Source organism: Mus musculus, chromosome 3, assembly GCF_000001635.26.
Source record: "Mus musculus strain C57BL/6J chromosome 3, GRCm38.p6 C57BL/6J".
Classification (NCBI taxonomy): domain Eukaryota; kingdom Metazoa; phylum Chordata; class Mammalia; order Rodentia; family Muridae; genus Mus; species Mus musculus.
The window spans coordinates 69,249,816-69,267,062 of record NC_000069.6 but is presented as its reverse complement, the minus strand read 5'-3'; the positions used below and the strand labels follow the sequence as shown (position 1 = coordinate 69,267,062).

Here is a 17,247-nt window from a genome sequence, read left to right as displayed (position 1 = left end):
AATTTTGCCAATGCTCCTCCTGTGTGCATCTGATATGACCATACAACTCTGTCCATCCTTGTGCCTATGTGGCTCATCACAGTATTGTTCTGCACAGCCAAACGCCTCTGTATCGATGGGGTGAATCTTGTGGACAATAACGACAGTGGGTTATGTTTTGTGCCATCGTAGTCAGTACTCTGATGAGGATTTTTGCATGTTTATTCATCAACAATACTGGGAAATTTTTTTTTCTGTATTGATTGGTTTGGAGATTTGAGTGTAGAAGAATTCCCTCCTTTTCAATTTTTATGAAAAATTTGAAGAGAATTGTATCACTCTTTTAAATATTTGGTAGAATTTAGCAGTGAGACCTTGTGGCCTTTGCTCTTCCTGGCTAGGAGACTGCTTTGATTTTGCTACTAACTGTTGTTCAGTTTGAATCCTGTTTCTCCATGATTCAGTCTTGTATGTGTTCTAGAATCTGCCTATTTCTTCTAGCTTACCAGTGCATGTGTGTAAGTCTCCATTGATGATTGTATTTTCTGTAGAATAAACTGTGATGTCTCCTTTCTCTATGTTTTTATGTTCATCTAAGGAAAAAGTTTAGGCAGGGGAAATATTTCAGTCAGTAAAAAGGCTTGGTCTGCAAGCATTTGGATCTAAGTTTAATTCCCAATCACTCAAGATGGTGTGTACTAATGACCACAGCGCTGAGAGATTGGAAGAGACAGGGCAAACCCTACAGCTTCCTGGGCAGACAGTCTAGCAAAGCAGTGACTTCCAGATCCAATGGGAAACAATGGCTCAAACATAAGTGGGCTGGATCCTTGGTGATTGCCTCCAAACTCGACCTGAATTTTCTCCATGAGACCCACATGGTTGAGGGAAAGAACCAACTCCTACATTAGTCTTCTGATCTCCATTCATGCATGTACACACACACACACACACACACACACACACACACACACACACAGAGAGAGAGAGAGAGAGAGAGAGAGAGAGAGAGAGAGATTATGTTTTTAGTTTTTTTAAGACAAGATTTCTTGGTGTAGTCCTGGTTGTTCTGGAATTTACTCTGTAGACCAGGCTGACCTTGAATTCAGAGATCTGCCTGCCTCTGCCTCCCAAGTACTGGGATTAAAGGTGTGCACCACCACCTGGCTAAAAAACACAATATAAAATTTTGATTAATTTCTGTTTGGTTTACAGACCCTGGACAAGGGACTGAGGTGCATATTTTAACCTATCAAAGTGAAAGATCCTGACAGAATGTAAAAGGTCACAGAAGCCCTGAAATTGGCAAAATAGATTCCACTGTTAGTAGAAGTAGCTTCACTGATTTAGAAAAGTAGAGGTGCACAATGCTCTGGCCGCTCCTTGAACCTGTGTGTCTGCCAATGTTCTGACCATTCCTTGAACCCAGGTGTGTGCTCACTGCTGCACCTCACTGCCAGGTGTTTGTGATATTGGTTGCTAAGATAGAGTCAGAAAAACAGCAACCACAGCTGGAGCCAATCCAGAGTTACTGCACCTGCATTAGACTCTTCCCTCCCATACCCATTTCTTGAGAAATCAAGATCTGGAAATCCCCTACTCCCTCCTTCTCCTTTTCCCCCCTGAGGACCTATAAAAACTGGGACCACTTTCCCCTCTGGGTCGACTCCTCTACCCCTGCATGGGATACGAGTTGTCCCCAGAACTCTGGCTTTCCCTGAATAAAGCCTCATGTGGTTTGCATCAAGCTTGGTCTCTCGTGAGTTCTTGGGGGTCTGCTATTATCCTGAGACTTGAGTGAAGGTCTCCCTCCGGAGGTCTTTCAAAAGCAGGCCTGGCCTCCAGGCTCTCAACATCTCTCAGTCCCTCCCAGGTGTACCCTGCCCTGAACTTTCCAGTCCGAGGTCTAGGCTGCTCTTCCCCTAGGGGCTCCTCCCTATATAATCCAGACATTTTTTGTGCTCTCTCTTTCTTTCTCCCTCCCTCCTCTCCCCCCCCCTCCCTTTTTCCTTCTCCTTCACCTTCTCTCTGCTACAGCCAGTGAACTCACCTGCCTGAAAGCAGTTTCCGGATAAGCCCACAGTTTAATATATTCTAATCTTGCTTGAATTGGCTCATCTTGCAAGTGGAGAAATAATCTATCAATTTTGTTTCTTGCAGAGAAGCAAGACAGAATAAACAGCAAAAATTACTATTACAATGTAATTATATGGAAGAATTAGCTGGAAATATGAGTTTTGGGAGAAAAAAAGGCATTTGAAGAGAGTCCAATATATCAAGAGGTATTAGTTAAAATACAACAATGTTATAAAATATAAAACAACAGTATTTAAAAAAAACATTATCTTTACAATTATCTAAATTTATGGTGAACAACTTGAAGTGCTAAGTCTTTAAATGTGATAGTGGATCCACAACTTTTAGAAATGCATTTGGAAAAGTCACACTCTGTGAGCTGTTGCTGACCAGTCACCAAACACTTGATATTGTGCTCACATTCTTTGAAATCTCTTAAAGGAAACATATTTGTTCATAGAAAAAAAAAATCAAAACTGATTTGTTTCCAGCAGTCAGCAGTGTTCAGTTGGTTACAGAAGGTTTCGTTGAAAGAATGGGTTTGTTTTTGTTTTTGGTTTTGGTTTTGGTTTTGGTTTTGGTTTTGGTTTTTTTGAGACAGGGTTTCTCTGTGTAGCCCTGGCTGTCCTGGCACTCACTTTGTAGACCAGGCTGGCCTCAAACTCAAAAATCTGCCTGCCAAGTGCTGGGATTAAAGGTGTGCGGCATTGTTGAAAGAATCTTAAAGACAACTAACTGCTTTCCCCACCACCAAGTGCTGAAGACAGCCCCTCCCCCCAGCCCCACCCCCCTCACACTTTAATGGGCTGTGTAAGTCACTGATTCTGACCTGCATTAGGAATTCATTTGCCATAGTTTATAAGTGCCAGACCAACCACGAGAAAGAACAGCTCTTCTGGACCACTTTTCTCACTTCCCATCAGACTAGGGCATCTGTTCCCTCACTCTTGTCTGGTACCTTACAGTGATGGCTATTCTTGCTTGTCAACTTGACCACATCTAGAATTAACTAGAACCCAAAAGTAGGGGAGATTTTTTTTGCTTAGTTTGAAATGCGAAGATTTATTTCGAGTCTGGATCTTTGAAGTAGGAAGACACACCTTTAATCCAGATCTTTGGAGCTGGGAAACCCCACCTCTAATCTGGGCTGTGCCTCCTATGGGACGCCTATGGAAGGACTTGGAAGAAGGAAGCTCTTGCTCCTTGCCTGCTTGCTGTTCTGCCAGCGCGTCCATCCCTTCGCTGGTATTAGAGTCATCTTCTTCAGGATTCTGACATAGTCCGAAGATCAGCTGAGACATCCAACCTCATAGGCTCAACAACTATGGGATGCTTGGACCTTCGGTACACAGAAGCCATTGTTAGGCTTGCTGGACCAGAGCCTGTCAGTCATTCTAATGAATCTCCTTTCTCTATATAGAGAGATGCACTCTATAAATTCTGCTGCTCTAGGGATCCCTGACTAACATTCATCACTCACCTGGCCCTGACGGCTCCTGCGTACCCTGGCAGAAGCAGAGGCTGGCCTGGATCCCAGAAAAACTGGTCTCCTGGAAAGATACCAAAACCTTAGAAGTGACTACAAGAGATAAGGTCCTGCTTACCGGAACCTGGGCAAAGTCGGGGACCGTATCTCAGGGACCTTGAAAGGGATTTGCTATACGAACCAGAGATAAAACGGGGCAAAATAGCTGAGATCAGCTTCTGAAGGTTGTCTTGCTAAGAAGAGATTCCCCACCCCCACCCCAGGCACCCTGTGAACAGAAGCATGCAGGCAAGACTGGGGGAGGGCTGGAATAGGGCTCCATCCAACAGCACCTTCCTAACATGCAGGAGGAACTCTATAGGGTCCCCACTCTGGACAAAATGAAGAAAAGAAACTGATTTTTAAGCCAAGTGTGTGGACCTGCATTGATAGCCCCCAGGTGTTTGAGGTATAATTAAGTTGAAAGCTGGGCTAAGCTATGAAGCATGACCCTGTCTGAGAAAGAGGGGAAGGGGGGAGGGATGGAGGAAAGGTGAGAGGGGGAAGAGGGTGGGAGAATCATCTGACTGAATAATTTAAAGGAATCTGTGCTCAATACTCCAGCACGAGCCATGGGGATGGCTCAGTGCATAAGGATTGTCACCACCAAACCTGGTAGCCTGCACTGGAGCCTCAGAACTCATCTTGTGGACAGAGAGAACCAACTCCTGCAAGTTGTCCTCTGACTTACACACACACACACACACACACACACACACACACACACACACACTACATAAATGTAAAACAAAATAACAACAGCAAAAACCTTAAGGCTCCTGTCTTAGTCAGGATTTGTATTCCTGCACAAAACATCATGGCCAAGAAGCAAGTTGGGGAGGTGTGGGGTATTGGGCTATGCAAAGACAGTCTGGTCTTCAGTCGAGCTGAGGTTTGAGCCCCAGGACCTGGTGGTGATAATTCACCTACATGGGACAGAAGGAGTTCTCTCATGTCTCCTGGAACCCTAGCTCCTATCAAAGTTACCTCCCCCTCAGCCCCCACAGGAGAAGCATGGCTAGCAGTCACTTAGGCAATGTCCCAAACTTCTGACATTCAGGCTAAACTCCTCCCCAGTTACCTAGCAACAGTAAAGATAACCCATACCATAAGAGGGGCTGTTTGGCCCCACCTCGCTCTCTTGCTCTTGCTCTTACTCTTACTCCTCTTATTCTCCTCTCTCTTCTCCTCTCTCCCTCACTCTCCCTCTTACTCTCTAGCCTTCCTTCTCTCTTTCTCTTTCCCCTTTCTCTCCTCTTGGCCATGACTGGTCTCTCTCTCTTTTACCTTCTCTTCTTTCTCCCTGCCTTTCTACAATAAAGCTCTAAAACCATAGACTGTCTATATTCATCAAGGCCCACTGCACTTGGACGATGGATAGGCTTTCCTCTAATGAGCCATTTCTAATCTCCCAATGGTTCCAGTCAAGGCCAGCTGCTGCGCTTACTCTCGTCAGCGTGGGAACCTCTCTCCCTAAGCCCTCTCTCCTGTAACCCCGGGGCTACAGGGTGTCGCCCGGGGGCCCCTTGGTTTTGGGGGCTGCCCCTTGTCCACCCCCCATCGAGTGGGGTCAGTGGCTTAGATGCCCACCCAGGCCAAGTAGAAAGCGTCTGGCAGCCCTCCCGCTTCCACCTGCCCAGAGCATAGGAGGAACTCTGGCCAGACGTGAGCTATCCTCCCCTCCCCCTCTTCCCCTACACCCCTTTTAGTTTCCACAGGGAGGAAAGGGTTCATTTAGCTTACTCTTCCATATTGCTGTTCATCACCAAAGGAAGTCAGGACAGGACAGGACAGGACAGGACAGGACAGGACAGGACAGGACAGGAACTTACACAGGGCAGGAACCTAGAGGCAGGAGCTGATGCAGAGGCCATAGAGAGATGTTACTTACTGGCTTGCTCAGCTTGCTTTCTTATAGAACCCAGGACTACCAGTCCAGGGATGGCACCACCCACAATGGGCTGGGCCGTGCCCCCTTGATTACTAATTGAGAGATTGCCTTGCGGCTGAATCTCATGAAGGAATTTGCTCAAGGGAGGCTCCTTTCTCTGTGATAACTCGGCTTGTCTTAAGTTGACACACAAAACCAGCCAGTACAGCTCTAAAACCTGCAAGGGCAAAGGCTAGATTCTGTCCTCTGTTTCGGGAAATATTAAAAAAGAACCTGTCAACTCTCTGTACTCCTGCTTCTCTCAACCCGCCAACTCTCCGACCCCACTGGGCCACGTTCCCACTCTGGTACCAGCACTGGAGGGCCACAACACTATGTCCCAGTGGGGTTTCAGCAGGGTTCCTCCAGCTCTGTCCCATAGATCCACCAGCCTCATAGTTTGATAGCACAATACCTAGTAACCTTGTAAAATTAAGACTCAATGCTTATATTTAACCAATCAGACTTATATATCAATAAATTCTCAATAAACAAGATGCCAATGCAATAATTACAAAACCAACTGATAATGATAAAAGCTGCCCATCTAGATTAGACAAATTATCCCAATATTCTAACCTTTTGGTTCATGCCACGCTAGTTTACATAGGCCTCCATTTTCCTCCTCCTCTCTCTCTCCCTCTCCCCCCTGAGAGGCTCTCTGCCCCTGCAACTCTTAGCTCCGCCTCCCTTATTCCTGTCCAATCACAGGCTTCCCACTGCCCTAATGTTGTGATTGGACAGGGAAAATCCTGCAACAGCCTTCCATAAAGGTATTTCCTCTTCTGTTCCCGGCACTGTGAGTGTGGCCTTATTTGGAAATAGTGTAATGTAAGTTAAAACAATGTGGTGCTACATCTAGTCACGGGAATGTTCCTAAGAAGGGACAGAGACAAACAACATGGAGGAAAGATGCATGGAGTGAGAGGAGATGAGATGCCAAGGTAAGAAAGGAAAACTCCAGAATGACAAGAAGCCAGACAAGGAGATCTCTGGAGCCTTCAGAGGAGCATGCACTACCAATAAATACCTTGATCTTACATCTCTAAACACAGAACTATACAAAAGTGAATTTCTGTGAAGACACTTAGCTTGTTATAATGTACTGTGTCATTCCTAGGAAACAATATAACTTCCCTTGGAATGTGGAGAGATCTAGGAAGCCTGCCACTAACCCGACACCAACATTCCTGAAAACCTAGCTCAGCTGAACTAGTGTTTCTTAGCTGCGGGCTGGGTACCTATTGCTGCATGGTGTATATTCTGTGCTTGTCATGATGACCAAAATGACAGGCATAGCCAGCCACTGCCCCAATGGTTTCTCTGTCTACTGAGAAGGGCTGGGAAATTGAACAAAAAAAATTATATCCTCCTGATGTCCTACTAGGTCGTTATTTGAGGGTTATTTGACTTGACTTCCTAGAAGAATGCACCTTTGTTTTGTTTTTGTTTTTGTTTTGTTTTTGGAAACAGGTCTCACTATGTAGCTCTGGCTGGCCTTGAACTCACGATACCTGACTGCTTTTGCCTCATTACTGCTGAGATTAAAATATATACCACACCTGACCTTAATTCTACTTTTTGATATTAGATCAGGGCCCCATCTTGAAGTTACATGTTAATTTGTAGACCTCTGTCCAGTAGAGAAAAAAACAAATTATAATTGTATTATCTGAAGGACACTTTCAGAATCTCTTTCCTGGTAAAGTATATAAGCTCTTGATTTTCAAATGTTCCTGGGTGCTAACTTTGCAGTCTTATGACTGCCTTCATTTACTAAGCCCAGGGCATTTTTTGACACTGTTCATTCTATTTTTATAGATGAGTCATGTCTTTGACCTTTTGAGTCTTTGACATCAACTCTTGTAAAGCTCAAGTGGTATGATATGTATGTTTTAATATTATCCCTGGAAGATGGTAGGTGTTTGGTGAATTCAAGCTCCCCTTCAGGAGCTCAGAAAAGCCTGGAAGATTCTGAGCAGGTAACCACTTGCAGGTGGCCCCACTGCAAAGCAGTGTGTGCCAAAGCAATTGTATGCCTGCTTCTGGTCCTGCCCTTTTTTCTTACCCTGTTCTTGTCTTTCATGCCTGTTACCCAGGGGCATTCAAGAGGCAGGAGGCTCTCAAGTTCAAGTCCAATCTGGGCTATAATGAGTGCTTGTCTCACTTCCGTGGTGATGTCTCCATTATAAAACCTCTCTAGCATTCTTTCCCTTGATCTTTTAAATGTAGCTTTGCCTCAAATTACAGGGCTTAAGATTATATTCAATCCAGAATTGCTGATAAGTTTGGGGACAATGCTTCCCATCCTTTGCTGCAGGGCAAAAAAAGGTAGAAAAGCCAAAATCGAAGCAAGGCCAGGTGTGGTTGTGCCTTTAGTCCCAGCAATCAGGAGGAGGAGGCAGGCAGATGGCTGTGAGTTTGAGGTCAGCTTTGTCTACATATTGAGTTCTAAACTAGCCAGGACTACATAGAGAGATCCTGTGTGCTGGCTAGATTTATGTCAACTTGACACAAGCTAGAGTCATCAGAGACTAGAGAGCCACAGTTGAGAAAATGTTTCTATAAGATTGGGCTATAGGCAAACCTGTAGAGCATTTCTTAACTAATAATTGATAGGGGCGGGAAGCGGAGGTGGGCAGCCCATTGTAAATGGGGCCAACCCTGGGCAATTAGTTCTGAATTCTAAAAAAAAGCAGTCTATCCAGGAGTGGTGGTGCGTGCCTTAACCCCAGCACTTGGAAGGCAGAGGCATGTGGCTCGCTGAGTTTGAGGCCAACCTGGTCTACAAAGTGAGTTCTAGGATAGCCAGAGCTGTTACACGGGGAATTCTGTTTCAGAAAACCAAAATAACAAACCAAAACAAATAGTAAGCCAGTAAGCAGCACATTCCCATGGGCTCTGCCCTCCTGTCTCCAGGTTCCTGCCTTGTTCAAGTTTCTGCTCTGACTTCCTTCAAGTGGAAGTGGAAGTCAAATAAACCCTTTCCTCCCTAAGTTCCTTTGGTCATGGTATTTCATCACAGCAATAGTAACCCTAACTTGGACACCCTGTTTCTGTCTCTATATCACACACACACACACACAAACACACACACACACACACTACTCCCATGCTGGACATGATAGCACATACTATAATCCCACTAGTTGGTAAGATGAAGCAAGAAGAGTCATGGTTCCAAACTTGCCTATATGTAGTGACCCCCTATTTCATAAAGGGGGAAAAAACAGCGAAAAAAAATAGAAGGAGGAGAGAAAGAGAGGGAAAGAGAAAGAGAGAGGGAGAGAGGAAGGAAGGAAGGAAGGAAGGAAGGAAGGGAGGGAGGGAGGGAGGGAGGGAGGGAGGGAGGAAGGAAAGAAGGAAGGAAGGAAGGAAGGGAGGAAGGGAGGAAGGAAGGAAGGAAGGAAGGAAGGAAGGAAGGAAGGAAGGAAGGAAGGAAGGAAGGGAGGGAGGGAAGGACCAGAAGCCAGGTATAGCAGTAATCCCAGCATTCAGGTGGTAGAGGTGGGAGGATCAGAGACTCAAGACCTGCCTTGGCTACATAAATTCAAGGCTAACCTGGGGTAGGTGAGATCTCAGGCTCAAAAGGTAGTGAACAAAGAGAAAGAAATCGGGTCAAGGGTACAAGAAGAGCTCAACACAATGATTTGGGGGTAATCAGATATCAGACAGATATAACTGATTTTTGCATGGACCATTTACACAGAAAGCACATTTCATTCTTGTCATAAATTTAATAACATTTTTTCTAAAGTAAAATATGGAGTTTCACATCTACATGCCTATGTATTGTATATTACTAATTTATAATATATATAAATATAAATATCATTATAATATAATTAGTATATAGTACATAGAATATATAAATGTGTATATAAAATACATAAATATATAGTATATTACATGTTATACATATATTCTACACACTATATATAATATATGCTAATTAAATAATATATTCTACAACATATGCATGTATGTGATGTTATATTTATACTGATATACTTATATATAAGCATATATTATTAGTATATAACATGTTAGTATATACTAGTTAGTACATAATAATACTAATATACTTATATATACTAACATGTATATATTCATGTTATATGTACTCATATATACATATATATTAGTAATAATAAATTTCAGTTTACTTTCTCTTGTTTTGCATCAATGCATTGTTCTGCTTTTAATTTAATAATTTTAAAAATAGAATACATTTTATTCATAAGACCTTTAATGCAGTTCCTCTGAACGCCAGGCATAAGAAACATAGGCTACGGTAACTGCTGCCCCCTTGTGGAATAGTGAAAGAAGTTTAAAGTCCTGTTGCTTCTTTAGCACATCCTCTGATTTAGCTACAGATCATTGTCCTGTAGAAAACAAGATAGGTAGATAAGGTCTGTGTTCTCCAGTACTTAGTGTAGTCATTCAGACAAAATACATTGTTAGAATATTGCCACAAAAGACAGCATCATTCTGTGGTGGGGTTAGTAGAGGAACGCAAGAGCTTTACACAGAAGTTCGTAACCCAAAGGTTCATGAGGAGTCAGGCTAACTCCATACGGTGTGGCTTTCTAGTGAGATTGTTTCCTGACAAGATTTCCTGTTCACTCTTTCTTATTCTTTCTCAGTAGCAGGAAAGAGAAGGGAACAGGCAGTGATGACTAGCCTCAGCCCCTCAGAGGAGGCCAGGAGGGCCTTCATCTTGCCTGTCTGGTTGCATTCTCCAACATCTTTCTTCCCTGTGTGTCTAGAAGGCTATGCAGTGCACACTGCCTCTGTCCTCTCTGCCGAACACTTGTTTGTTTGTCTGTTTGTCTGTCTGTCTCTCTATCTATCTATCTATCTATCTTTTTATCTATCTATCTATTGTTTTTTCGACTAGGTCTATCACTGAAGCTGAAGAGCATCAATTCATCTAGACTCCTCTGCCCCTGTGCTCCAGGAATCCATTTGTCTCTGCCTCTGCTTGCCTCGGGTACATCCAGGTGTCTGAATGCAGGGAATCTGAACCCGATTGTCTTACACAGCAGGCGCCTGAGTCATCTCCCCAAGCTCCAATCTGAAGCATCTTTATTTGTGAGGTTGATTTCTCTTTTTCTGGTTGATATGAAAACAATTAATTAACTGTTGAGCATATGAAGCCCACATAATGAATGGTTGAGTTCAACGATTCCATCAATAGTGAGCTGTTGGGAGCCGCCCTCACATTTGCCATTATAAGATGGCGCTGACAGCTGTGTTCTAAGTGGTAAACATAATCTGCACACGTGCAGGGGCAGTTTTCCCGCCATGTGTTCTGCCTTTCCCGTGATGACAACTGGGCCGATGGGCTGCAGCCAATCAGGGAGTAATACGTCCTAGGCGGAGGATAATTCTCCTTAAAAGGGACGGGGTTTTGCCATTCTCTCTCTTGCTTTCTTGTTCTTGTTCTTTTTCTCTCTCTTGCTCTTGCTTTCTTGTTCTTGTTCTTTTTCTTGCTCTTGTTTTTTCTCGCTCTTGCTCTTGCTCTGGCTCTTGCACTCTTGCACTCTTGCTTTCTTGTTCTTGTTCTTTTTCTCTCTCTTGCTCTTGCTTTCTTGTTCTTGTTCTTTTTCTTGCTTTCTTGCTCTCTCTTGCACTCTTGCTCTCTGGCTCCTGAAGATGTAAGCAATAAAGCTTTTGCCGCAGAAGATTCCAGTTTGTTGCGTTCTTCCTGGCCGGTCGCGAGAACGCGGGTAAGAGTGAGCAAATGAACATGTGTTGAGCATGCATGGAGCGTGTGAGGTCTGCAGCATGTACTAATGATTCATGCGGGAATTATGGCATGATAACTAAGGAAATGAGTGACACCCGTGTGAAGATATGAATGGTAGCATGAACCCACAAAGGACAGGACCATGTCTTACATACTCAAGCTAGGTTACTTTTAACTGATATCTAACATAATACTGTACCTATGTCAGGGTACTATATGATATTTCTACTTATCAGTGTATTATATTTTTAATATCAGTTTAAGCATATCTATTACCTCAAACCTCTCCCTCTCCCCCTCTCCCCCTCTCCCCTTCTCCCCCTCTCTCCCTCTCCCCCTCCCCCTCTCTCTCTCTCCCTCCCCCCTCCCCCCTCCCACGCCAGCTGTTTCTGCCTCCCAGTACTGGGATCAAAAGCATGAGCCACACTGCCTGGCTACTAACCATTGCTTTCTGGTTAAGAGAAGAAGAAAAAGGAGGAGGAGGAGGAGAAGAGGAGGAAGAGGAGAGGAAGAAAAGAAACAACACCACCAAAAGAAGAAACCTTTCTTTTAGCTTTTTGAGATAGAGATTATATTTAATGAATCTAGACACCCAACTTCACCACCACGAGGCCCTATCAGAGCACATGCAGGGGAGCAAGTGCATCCACGAAACAGGTTGTTATGTGACAGTGTAGTGTGGAAAGAGGCATTCCTGAGTTAGGCTATGGAAAATCTCTCAAGGAAAAAAATAAGTTACATTTAAAGAAAAGGTAGAGATTTCCTTACAGGGACAGAAAACAAAGGTGAGCTATGGCAAACAGAAGGAGTTAGGCTTCTTTCTCTCTCTGGATAAAATCCAACAATGATTCACACTCAGAGAAAAGCAGCCATGTGATAGAAAGCCAGCCAACAATCGCTGAGGCTCACCTAAGCCACGGATGAGAGAATCATAATGCCTCGTCTGGACCGCACAGCGAAGGAGCAATGGAGTGTTTTCCTCAAAGCTCGGCTATCATCCATTAAGCAGCTGGGTCACATTGTAAAAACCACCTTCCAAAGGATGGCTCAGTGTCTTGTTCTAAACACAGTACCATGGTCGAGATGCAGCTGTCTGCTGTGCTCATAATACCATAAGCTGGGTCTAAAACTAGAAGAAATGTAAAAGCCAAACCCCACCAAACGGCAGTCTGAACCCTTGTGTTCTAATATCCTTCCCCACACAAGTTCAAGGTTCTATTTAATGACAGGGAGACGAAGAGGGGGAGGGAGTGGGGGAGAGGAGGAGGGGGAGGGGGAGAGGAGGGGGAGAGGGGCAGAGGGAGGGAGAGGAGAGAGGAGAGAGGAGAGAGAGAGAGAGAGAGAGAGAGAGAGAGAGAGAGAGAGAGAGAGAGAGAATATGTTCATTTAGCCATGCAGTTCAGGAAGATACAATTCTCACACTAGAAACTTTAAATTGTGAAAAATACCAAAGTTATCATTCAGGAAAGAAAAAGATCATGGCTTTTGCTCTGTGAAAAGTTTGAGTCTGGGTCAAAAACAACCCATATGGTGGCTCGCAGCTGTCTCTAACTCTAGATCCAGGGGAGCCAGTGTTCCCTTTTGGCCGTTGTGGGCACTAGACGTCTATACAGTGCGGGTAAAATGTACATGCAGGCGAAATACTTACACATAAGATAAAAATAAATAAATCTTTTTGAAATTTGGCTTGTGTCAGATTAAAGACTTTTATTATTTTAAGTATATGTGTGGGGGTGGAAGGAGAACTGTGCATGTCTCTACAGATGTCTGAGCAGAGATTGGATTCCCTGAAGTGGGAGTTTCAGGCAGCTTTGAACCCTACGTGGGTGCTGGGAACCAAACCTGGGACCTCTGTAAGAACACTACATGCTCTTATCCACTGAGTAGAGTTTCTAGCCCAGCAGGTGTCATTTCAAAAAGAAAAAAAAAATGAAGCTGATGCTATAAAATCAAACAAAGCTTTAGGTGGATGCCTGCCCCCTCACACCGAGACACACCCGTGCGCTTAGGGTCCGTACAATCACTGTGGTAGGAGGGGTGGTGATCTTAATCAGCAACCTGGGAAACTGCCGGCTTTGCTTTCCGTGCTTAAGTGATCCCTTCCTGCTTGGCTTCGCCATTCTAGAATCTTAGCAATTCTAGCTGACATCACAGAGCCCTACCTTACGACCGACCGGAAGTCTCACGGGTTTCGGGGAGCTGACAGAACTGTCTGTCAGAGAAGAGTGGTCATCATGCTTTTCAAGTAAATGCCACTGCCTGGCCTTCAGGCAGAGAGTTCTGGCCCTCTCGAGAACCAAATGTATAAGTTCCTAGACTTTGCATAGTAAATGTATTCTAATATTTTCTGTGCCGAGAACCAACTCAATATCATGCCAAGGAAGTTATGGAAACTCCGTTTTATGTGATTTTGGCTTTTATCATGTCAATGAGTCATCCAAGAGAGCTCTCAGAACCAATATCCTGGTGTTCCTGCCAGATATTAAGTGCTGAATCATGGGTAAACAGTCACAGGGCAATGACTCCTCCAACCAATCACACAGTCTTTTACTGGAATGACACAAAGACCCACTCACACGAAACATATTTTACTGCCCTGTTCCTCCTGTGTATATTAATACGGTCTCACAATTCCTTCAGTGTCTAAGCATTTTTCCCCATGAATAAGTGTTTATATTTCAAAGACATAGTTCATTTTAAAGAGCTGACCCTGGTTACAAGCCCAGAGATAACAAAGTGTAAGAAAGAAGGCTGGTCAGTGCTCCGGGGGAGCCAACATCATCGCATGAGAATGTGCCTTGTATCAGGTCACTGGGCTTTCTCTAGACACGGAGGCTATCTTTCCAGAAATCCTCAGATTTATCCACCAACACATTTCCATCCCGGGTCTCAGGGCTCCAGTTTTCCTGAGAAGCTCTGACATGAGAGCTTTATTGAAGCCAAAAACCCAGTCCTGCGCAGTTCTGCGCAGCCCTGCTACCCTCGCGATTAGGTTTGGGCCCCAGTGTGAGCAGTCTGAAGATGAAGCAAGAGCCCACTGGGCAGGGTTTTCCAGGCCATTTGGAAGGAGAGTGGCCCTTACCACAGCACGTGGGAAGCTGTTTGCTGTTAGGAGCCTGCGGCTGCAGACAGATCACAGAGCTGAACTCATGCGAGCCCTACTCACCCGGACACATCCCTCTACACATTGGAACTTGAAACCTTAGCATGATGCTTGACTTCAGAGCTTAGGGACTTGTTTCAGAACGCTCCTGATGGGGCAGCTGGTAAGTAGAAGGGATTACAGCAAATGTGGCTTGTTCAGCTTTGGAGGTTAATCACTTGGGAGCCTCTGGAGCTGTTTCTCGGTGTTCAGAGATCTTCCTGTTCATCTACCATACCAGATCCCCACGTGATCTGTTCCCTTCTTGCTTCATCCTGGTTTTTTGGTTGGTTTTGGTGGTGGTGGTGGTGATTGTGTGTGTGCATGTGCGTGTGCATACGTGTGTGTGCGTGTGCGTACGTGTGTGTGTGTGTGTGTGTGTTTCAAGATGAGATCTCTTGTAGCTCAAGCTGGCCTTGAACTCACTATGTTGTAAAGGATGACCTTGAATTTCTGATCCTTCTGTCTCTAACTCCTATGTGCTGGGATTAAGGTATAGCAGCAGGGCTTGACCATAGGGCCTTGTTCATGCTGGGAAAACAGTCTACTAACTCAGCAACCTCCCCAGCTCCCAGCTCTTCTCTCACATCTCAGGGGATCAAAGCCCAGACCGTGCACCATCCTAACCATGGGTATGCTTTTCTTGAAATACTCCTATTGTTTTTCCATATTGTTGTCACATACAATTGAGCCACCAACAGGACGTGGGTCACATGTCTCTGAAAAGGAAGTGTGTGGGGAGAGGGGCAAGAGTGGTGGAATGGCCGCTGGAGGAGGTGCTTCTGATGCCACTTCCGGTTTCCTCCTCCAGGGATTGGTTTTCCTACGGGGTGAGAGGTGATCAGTGGAGACTCGACAGTTTGTCCACGATGCTAAAAGTGTGCTCATTGCTGTCCAGTGATCTGACTCCGGATTGCTTTCCTAAAGAAAATTATCATCACCACTACTTTATCTTTTTCTCTTTTCCCCACCACTTCAAATTACCTTGTTATTTTTCTTAAATGAACACTATCTAAAAGTTTATTTCTCTTTAGCAACACACACACACACACACACACACACACGAACGCACAAACCCAAACCTTGAGCTAAAACTAAAAGGTGAGAAATCTTTCCAAGGAGAATATATCAGCACCAACTAATCAAATAGTTTTGAACTGACTGACAAACACACTGCTGAAGAATTCTGGGTCTGAGCAGACGGCTCTAGGGCGAAGAGCACCTGCTGGCTCTCACAGAGGATCTGGGTTCGGTTCCCTGCATTCACTCACAGCGGTCTGTACCTGACCCTCTTTCTGTCCTCTGTCTACACACACATGGTGCACATGCATACACATAGGCAAAACACTCATACACATAAAATAGAAAAATAAATAAATGTTTATTTCAATATTATAAAAAATTATAAGATACTAAAGGGGCTTGAGAGATGTCTCAGCAGCTATGAACATATTCTGCTCTTCCAGAGGACCCAAGTTCTGTTCCCAGCACCCACAGCATGCAGCTTACAACCATGTAACTCCAGTTCCAGGGGATCTGTCACCCTGAGCTCCATGGCCATCTGCACTCACCTGCACAAACCCATATGTGTGCATGCGCATGTGTGCAGGAATGCACGCACACACACACACACACACACACACACATACACACTACACATTCACACTCCCTAACTTTAAAATAAAACCTTTTTTAAAAACCTAAAAAAAAAAAAAAAAAAAAAAAAAAAGACTGCATTATAGAGCCAGTGCCATGGCTCAATAGATAAATGTGCTTGCTGCCGTGTGCAGTGTGATGAACTGCATTCAGGATCCACACGGTTGGAGGGGAGAACCAACTCCTTCAAGAGGAAGAAGAGCCACAGTTCTTCCTCACTAGGCTACGTTGTGCTTACTTTTTCTTTAAAGTTGGTTGATTTGTTCTCGGTGTCATTCCCTGTGTGCACACACACGTGTGTGTGCAAATGTGTGCACTCGAAGAGTCTCAAAGAGGACAATAGGTCACCTGCTCTATCACTCTCTGCCTGTTCCTTTAAGGCAGGATCTCTCCCTGATGCTGGGGTTCTTATTTAGCTAAGCCAGAAGGCAGCAAGCCCCAGCGATCCTCCTGTCTCTGCTCTCCGCAGACCTAGGTGAGGCATGCACAGCATAGCTGACTTGTTTTATGGGTGCTGGGCTTCTCATGCCTGTGCAGGAGATGTTCTCAACCACTTACTCATCTCTCCAACCCCTTACTTGATTTTTCTAATTGCAAAGAGATGATAGTTTCAAGATATAGAACAGGCTCAAATTTGTTCATTAAAAAGTGTGTGGATGTGTGGGTGTGTGGTGTGTGAGTGTGTGTGTGGTATGTGTGTGGTGTGTGTGCATGTATGTGGTATATGTGTGTTGTGTGTATATGTGTGTGTGTGTACTGTGTGTATATGTGTGTGTATGTGTGTGTGGTGTGTGTGTATGGTATGTGTGTGGTATGTGTGTGTGTATGTGTGTGTGTGTGTGTGTGTGTGTGTGTGTGTGTGTGGTGTGTGTGTGTGGTGTGTATGTGTGGTATGTGTTTGTATATGTGGTGTGTGTGTGTGTGTTGATGCCTGGGTGTATGCATACCACAATTTGAATATAAAAGAGGAAAATGTTGTGGAAGGAACAAGATACCCCTGTCAAAGGTGAGCCTCTGCAGCCTTCCTTTAGTAAATCCAACCTCCAAATAGCTTATGCTTCAAATAGCTTTGAAGTCATTAATGGAGCGCCCTCCTGATCCAACTACCTCTCAGTGGTGTCACCAGATAGGAGCAAACTCTTACCACATGAGTCTTTGGAGAGGAAATGCCATATCCAAACCAGAAT

The 17,247-nt window shown here is 44.5% G+C and overlaps 1 long non-coding RNA gene across 1 annotated transcript; it reads right to left on the bottom strand.

Moving 5' to 3' along the window:
* Positions 1-3,232: 3,232 nt before the first annotated feature.
* Gm40070 lies at positions 3,233-12,455 on the bottom strand. The gene is made up of 3 exons (XR_867357.1): positions 12,172-12,455; positions 9,757-9,895; positions 3,233-3,394 (listed from the first exon to the last, which is right to left on the bottom strand). It is a non-coding gene; the product is annotated as a predicted gene, 40070 (long non-coding RNA).
* Positions 12,456-17,247: the final 4,792 nt, after the last annotated feature.